We start from the raw sequence: 6,000 nt of genomic DNA, 5'->3' as shown, positions 1-6,000 counted from the left end.
GGGGCCGGGATGCCGGGGCGGGGGCGCGGGGACCGGGATGCCGGGGCCGGGGCGCGGGGGCCGGGATGCCGGGGCGGGGGCGCGGGGACCGGGATGCCGGGGCGGGGGTGCGGGGCGCCCCGCGCTTCTGTTCTGAAGTCGTGACAGAGACGCTATGCTTAGAAACTCACGGTCGTCAGGAGGACCATTAGATGGTTGTTTTCTCTAAAATATTAGGCGTCGCCCGTCTGGTTTTTGCTTAGGTGCGGATTTTATTCTGTTCGTCTTCAAGTCCTCTTAGCCTGCCCTAGAGATATTTTATTTTGTAGGTTAATGCGAATCTTTTAAACGTTGAAGGAAGCAAACAACATTTTCCATGGAATTTTAAGAGCCGGCCTTGTATTTTTGCCCATTTGGAAATCTAGTTCACTTCAGAGTGAAGGACAACAATGGAATCTTTTTTTTCCCCAAGGAACTTGTGCTCATTAATATGTTTTCATAACATAGTTATTTAAGACTTCACGACTTACCTGATGTGGAGGAAACAGCCTTTGCCTGAAATATTTGAGGGTCAAATATAATGAATTATCCATCTTTTCCGTGCAAAACTTCAGTATGATCATCATAATGCAATTTCTTTTAAGAATGAGTGTGTCCCTTGGGCCTACTAAGGTGAGTTAACTGAAAAATTTAAAAACACTTTAGCCTGTCCTGTAGATTTCAGATTGATCTTTACATATTTCCCAGATACAAAAGTTTTAATATAGCTGTTAATTATTAGCTGCTCATTTTGGTAAAAACTGACCCAGAATTTCTTCCTCTTAAGGCTCTGTCACACCTAGCTAGCTTGCAAGAGGATGTGGTACTGGGATTTTGGAGGTGTCTTGGGGGTTTTGAAGTCTGGTGCTGTATAGCTACCCTACAAGGCTGTTACAGGGATTACATATGATTGTGTGGATAAAATGCCTGGCACGTAGTAGGTATTTTCTAAATGTTAGTTCCTCATCCTCCCGTGTTATTGATGAAGGCCATACGTACAGTCCTTGTGGAATTTTTATACTAGGTTATATATATATGTTTTAGGCATGTTGGGATCTATCCTGATTTGAGCAGTGTTGTTTTATATTGAAACTTAAGAAAAGCACTAATAATGTATGCTGAAAGTGTATAGTTTCTCATTAAATTATAGGTTGATGATAATTCAGGAAATAATGCAAACGGTTTTGAATTTCTTGGTGAAATGAGACAAGGTTTAACAGTGTCCAAGAGTAGAATAATGGTATCAGAATTCAACTTGCTCCAGTTTTGTCTGTGAAATTTAGTTCAGCACACAAAGATATTGCATTGATAAAATGTTTTCATGTTGAGTCCACTAAGAGCTCCACAAGTGAAGGCTTGGAGTCCGGGGGTGAGAGATGGAAGTGTTGCAGGCCGGTGCCGCCCGGGAGAGCCGGGAAGTCTTGGAAGACAGGCTGACTTGTGAAAAGGATCTTGAAAGCATTTGGCTGTAGGCTGAGAAATGCCTTTGGGAGAGTTAAAGCAATTCATAGATAAATGCCAGAGAAGTTGGAGAAGAACCGTGTAACCTTATAAAAGAAAGCAGCCTCAACTAGACTGGCAGTCACTCTTCTTAATCCTGTTTCAGCACCTGCGTGCCTGCAAGGTCTTCCTACAGATAGCACAGCAGATAACGCACTAGTGAGAGATGCAGGCTGCCTCTGTCATGACTGTGCTCACAGGCAAAGCATTCGTAAATAAACACATACCTCCCCAAGGGATGACGCAGTTGGGGAGTTGCGGTATTAATTGAGGGAGTTTGGTATTGATAATTGAGACCCATTGTCATATTTCAAAATGTTCTACTTAACTCTTAAAGTTAGTAACGTTCATATAATATAGGAAAACTAAAATTTCAGTGGAAGACATGATCATCAACGATGTAATTCTATTAAGATGGTGTGTGCAAGTTCCTGGGCGAAATCTAACTGTAGCTGCATGGCCCGTGCTCTCCAAGCGCTTTGTGTTAAGAATAGTAGGGTCTGGAGATTTAGTAAATTGCCTACCCGTGATATTATTTTCAACCTTTTATTTATTCAGTAAATATATATTGGGGACCAGGCGTTTTTCTTGCCACCAAAGGGATACAGTATTGAACAACACAAAAATTTCTTCCCTTAAGGAACTTAAATTCTACAGGAGGAAGAGAATAAAGCGGGAGGGAGGTACCTGGTGAGGGTAATATGAATGAATATAAACAAATAAAAGTAAATCAGGGTCAGTGGAGTAGAAAGGGGAATGGTGGTGATGAGGTGTGGTATGAAATAGAGTGGCCAGGGAGGCCTCCCTGACGGGGACACTTGAGTAAAGGTCTGAAGTAGACGAGGGAGCGTGCCATGAAAATGTCCGTGAAGAAGCACATTCTGTGCAGAGGGAACAGCAAGTGTGAAGACCCGGGCATGAGTGTGTCCACATTCTCAGGGAGCAGCAAAGAGGGACAGTGGGACGAGAGTGCGGTGAGCAAGGGAGAGACAGGGAGCAGATGAAGCAAGAGAGGTTACCTGGGGCTGCTATGGACCTTGTAGTTCATTGTGGTGGCTTTTACTCTGAATGAGAAAGGAGACAATTAGTAGGTTTTGAGCAGAGAAGTGGCATGATCTGATTTTTTTTGTTTTAATCACTATGACTCTGGCCTTTTGTTTTGAAAGCTGTGTGGCGAGGCAAGGGAAGAAGCAGCTGGGAGGCTGTTGCAGGAATGCAGATGGAGGGGCTGGAGGCTCAGATGGCAGTAGTGGTGGTGGCAGTAGTGAGAAGTACAGTCGGCCATCTGCATCTGTGGGTCCCACCAGCCGCGGACCATGTGGTTGGTGGAATCTGCGGATGCGCCTAAGGGGCTTGAGCCATCCACAGATGTGGGTATCCATGGGGGTCCTGGAACGAATACCCCGTGGATATTGAGGGACGACTCTAGGCAGAATTGAGATATGTCTTTAAGATAGAGCCAGCAGGATTTGCTGATGGATTGCATATGAGGTGTGAGGGAAAGAGAAAAGTCAGGGACGGCTTGGAGGACTGACCTATCATTCACTGAGGTGGAGAATTCTGTAGTAGCATCACTCATGGGGGCGGGAAGCCAAGAGCTTGGCATGGGGTGACGTTATGTGTGAAATGTCTGTTAAACATCTAAGGGGGAGACGTCAAGTAGGCAGCTGAAAATATGATCCTTGAGTTCAGGGAAGAGGTTCAGGCTCTGATCAGGTTCAGGGTCTTATCAGTGGTGTTTAAAGTAATGAGACGCATTGAGATGACCCAGGGGAGGGAGATAGAGAACCAGATTGAGAACTGAGAGCCCTGGGTGGTTGGGATAACGAGGAGAGCCCTAGGAAGGAATGTCCAGTGAAGTAGGGGGAGAGTTAGGGGAATGTGGTGTCCTGGAAACCAAGCAAAGACAGTGTTTAAAGGAGGAGGGAAGTGATCAGCTCTGTGAAATACCACTGAGAGGTCCTTAAGTCAGATGAGGTACAGCAAGGTGGAAATTGACTGTTAGAAATGGTCTCTGCTGCTCTTTTACTCAAGTGCCCTTGAATGAATTCAGCTAACCCTTCTCTGGGGATGACAGTAGTACCTGCCTCATAGGGTGGGTGTGATGAGCTGTTTAAATGAATGAGACAGTTCGTTTAAAGTACCTGCCTCGGTACCTGGCTATTGGATAGTTCAACATGGAAGTCGTCGGTGGCTTTAACAAGCTCAGTTGCAGTGGAGCAGTGAGGACAAAAGTCTGATTAGAATGGGGTCAGGTGAGAGTGGGAGGAAAGAACTGGAGAGAGCCGACAGAGACAGCTCTTTTGAGTATTCTTATAAAATTGGATTAGAGAAATGGGGAGTTTATTTACAGAATGTGGGGGTCAAGAGAAAGGTCCTTCTTTTTCTCTCATTCTCCCCCTTTTTTTCTTCTCTTTTTCTTTTTCTTTCTCTCTCTTTCCTTCTCTCTTCCAGGTTGGGAGAAGGTACAGACTGTTTATAGGCTGATGAGAACCATCCTGTATAGAAGGGAAAATGGCCGATGTAGTTGGATTGTGAGATGTTGGGTCACAGAGAACAAGTTGATTGAAATGACTAGATTGTCCTTTGACTCATCCTCTCCTCCTCAGGCCTTCATTCATTCATTTATTTGCCAAATATTTATTGAAGGTTCACAAGGTGCCAAGGACCGAGCTAGGTGCTGGGTAAAGAATGATGAGGGAGGGGAGAATCCAGCAAGAATGATCCTACATGCGCACGAAGGGTTTACTGTCTGGAGAAGATAGTCTTTCTTAGGAGACGCGAATAAGTAAATATAGATTTGGATGAATGCTTCACTGGAAAAGTGCAGAGTACTTTGAGAGAGAGAAGACCATGGTGTACTTTAGATTGGGGGCGTTAGAAAACCTCTCAGAAACCAAAGGTGCCCACGACTGAGAGGAAGAGTGTCTGAGCACAGGAAACCCAGCGTGCAGAGGCCAGAACCGGGGAAAACCTCATACCTTTGAGGATTTGAGATGTGACCAGTGTAGCCTGAGAGGGAGGAAGGGGCCTGTGGTGCATAGCTTTGGAGCCATGCTAAGATTTGGGGTTATATCCTAGGAGCAGTGGGAAGCCACGGGAAAGTTTTAGGAAGTGACATGATGGGGTTTGCATCAGGGAAAAAAACTACGTGTGCTGCAGTGTGTCGTGGTGAGTGGATGGGAGGGGGAATGAGTGGGAAAAAAGAACACCAATTCAGGCAAAAAGATAGTATCTGTGAAAATATTTAGACCGAAATATTTACATTTTTGGTAGGAGAAAAATAGAATTGAGAATATCCTCTATTTAGCAGAATTTGCTTGAGCATACCAGGCTTCTCAGCAGCTGTGAAAAGAGCATTTTCTTGTTAAAAATAATATTGATACAGAAGAGTCACATGAAGATGTCAGTGGCTTCAGATTATTTAACATAAAAGGAAACTTTGAAAGTGATTGTGGCAACTTTGTGAAAAATTAAAAATAAGACCATATCAACCTTTTTTTTCCAGAAAAAATACCAGTGACACCATATTAGAAACAGAATCTCTTTTAAAAACAAATGAAAGTACACGAACAAGAATAATCAATCTGCTTATGACATTTTAAGTGTTTATAGGCCATTAGTAAACCTTCAAATTTTTTCTTGAATGTAGTGGATGTACATTAATTTTATTTCTTTAGAACAGAAACTAATATAATGAAAGCAGTTTATTGGTTAATAAATATTTTGAAAGTTCCCCTTATCACTTTCAGAAGTGTCTTAGTTCATAGGATAAATGATAAGGTTAGAGATGGAGGATTTCTATCTGTTGAAGGGTCAGTCTGGTAAAAAGGGATCAAATTTAGCACAAGATGTGTATTTTATTGTGCTATATAAGCTTCTTCCCAAAGAGATTTCTTAAAACAGAAGGGCAATTTTAATACCAAGTATTGTCATCTCAGGTCACCCACAACTCCAGGGCCATGAATTAACTTGTTCTGAGCCCTCACTTAAACAAAAAAAGAAAGAAAAGAAGAAACTAAAGTTATTCCCTATCTGGACAGTCCACTGGTGGGAGTCCTGTCTTGGTTGTAACGCCAGTTTTCTTTCTCACACAGGCACCTTATTCACGCTGTTCAGGGTTAGAAGAGATGGCGTACTTTACCATCTGGAGTTTCTCTGCCTCGTTGATGATGGAAGCGCAAACCTGCCGGTTTATAGGAGATGATAGATAACACCTTGTAACGTCTGAGTAAGTAGATGCTGCTGTGAGCTTTGTTTTACTGCTTTAAAAAAAGAGTAACATGTTATATAACTTGAAAGTTTTAAAATATTATGCATTTTAACTGGGTTCTTTAAATTTTTTTGTTGAATAATGATGACAGTTACCATCATTCCAGTAAGTGAATATTTATAATAATGGCATTCTGGAAGAAATTAATACCTTGATTAAAAAAAACTTAATGAAAACATTTTCCATGCATAATACTTTAGCTTTTAAGA

The 6,000-nt window shown here is 42.6% G+C and overlaps 1 long non-coding RNA gene across 1 annotated transcript in view; it reads left to right on the top strand.

Annotated features, from left to right (window-relative positions):
• The window catches only part of LOC124244064 (uncharacterized), a 42,948-nt gene that overhangs the window by 15,476 nt on the left and 21,472 nt on the right, over window positions 1–6,000 (top strand). The window contains exon 2 of the long non-coding RNA XR_006889875.1: window positions 5,616–5,749. This is a non-coding gene — a long non-coding RNA (uncharacterized LOC124244064). The remainder of the gene's footprint in view (window positions 1–5,615; window positions 5,750–6,000) is intronic.

The sequence above is a fragment of the Equus quagga genome, chromosome 8 (genome assembly GCF_021613505.1).
Source record: "Equus quagga isolate Etosha38 chromosome 8, UCLA_HA_Equagga_1.0, whole genome shotgun sequence".
In the NCBI taxonomy this organism is placed as follows: domain Eukaryota; kingdom Metazoa; phylum Chordata; class Mammalia; order Perissodactyla; family Equidae; genus Equus; species Equus quagga.
The sequence above is the reverse complement of the archived record's forward strand: the minus strand, read 5'-3'. Positions and strand labels throughout refer to the sequence as shown.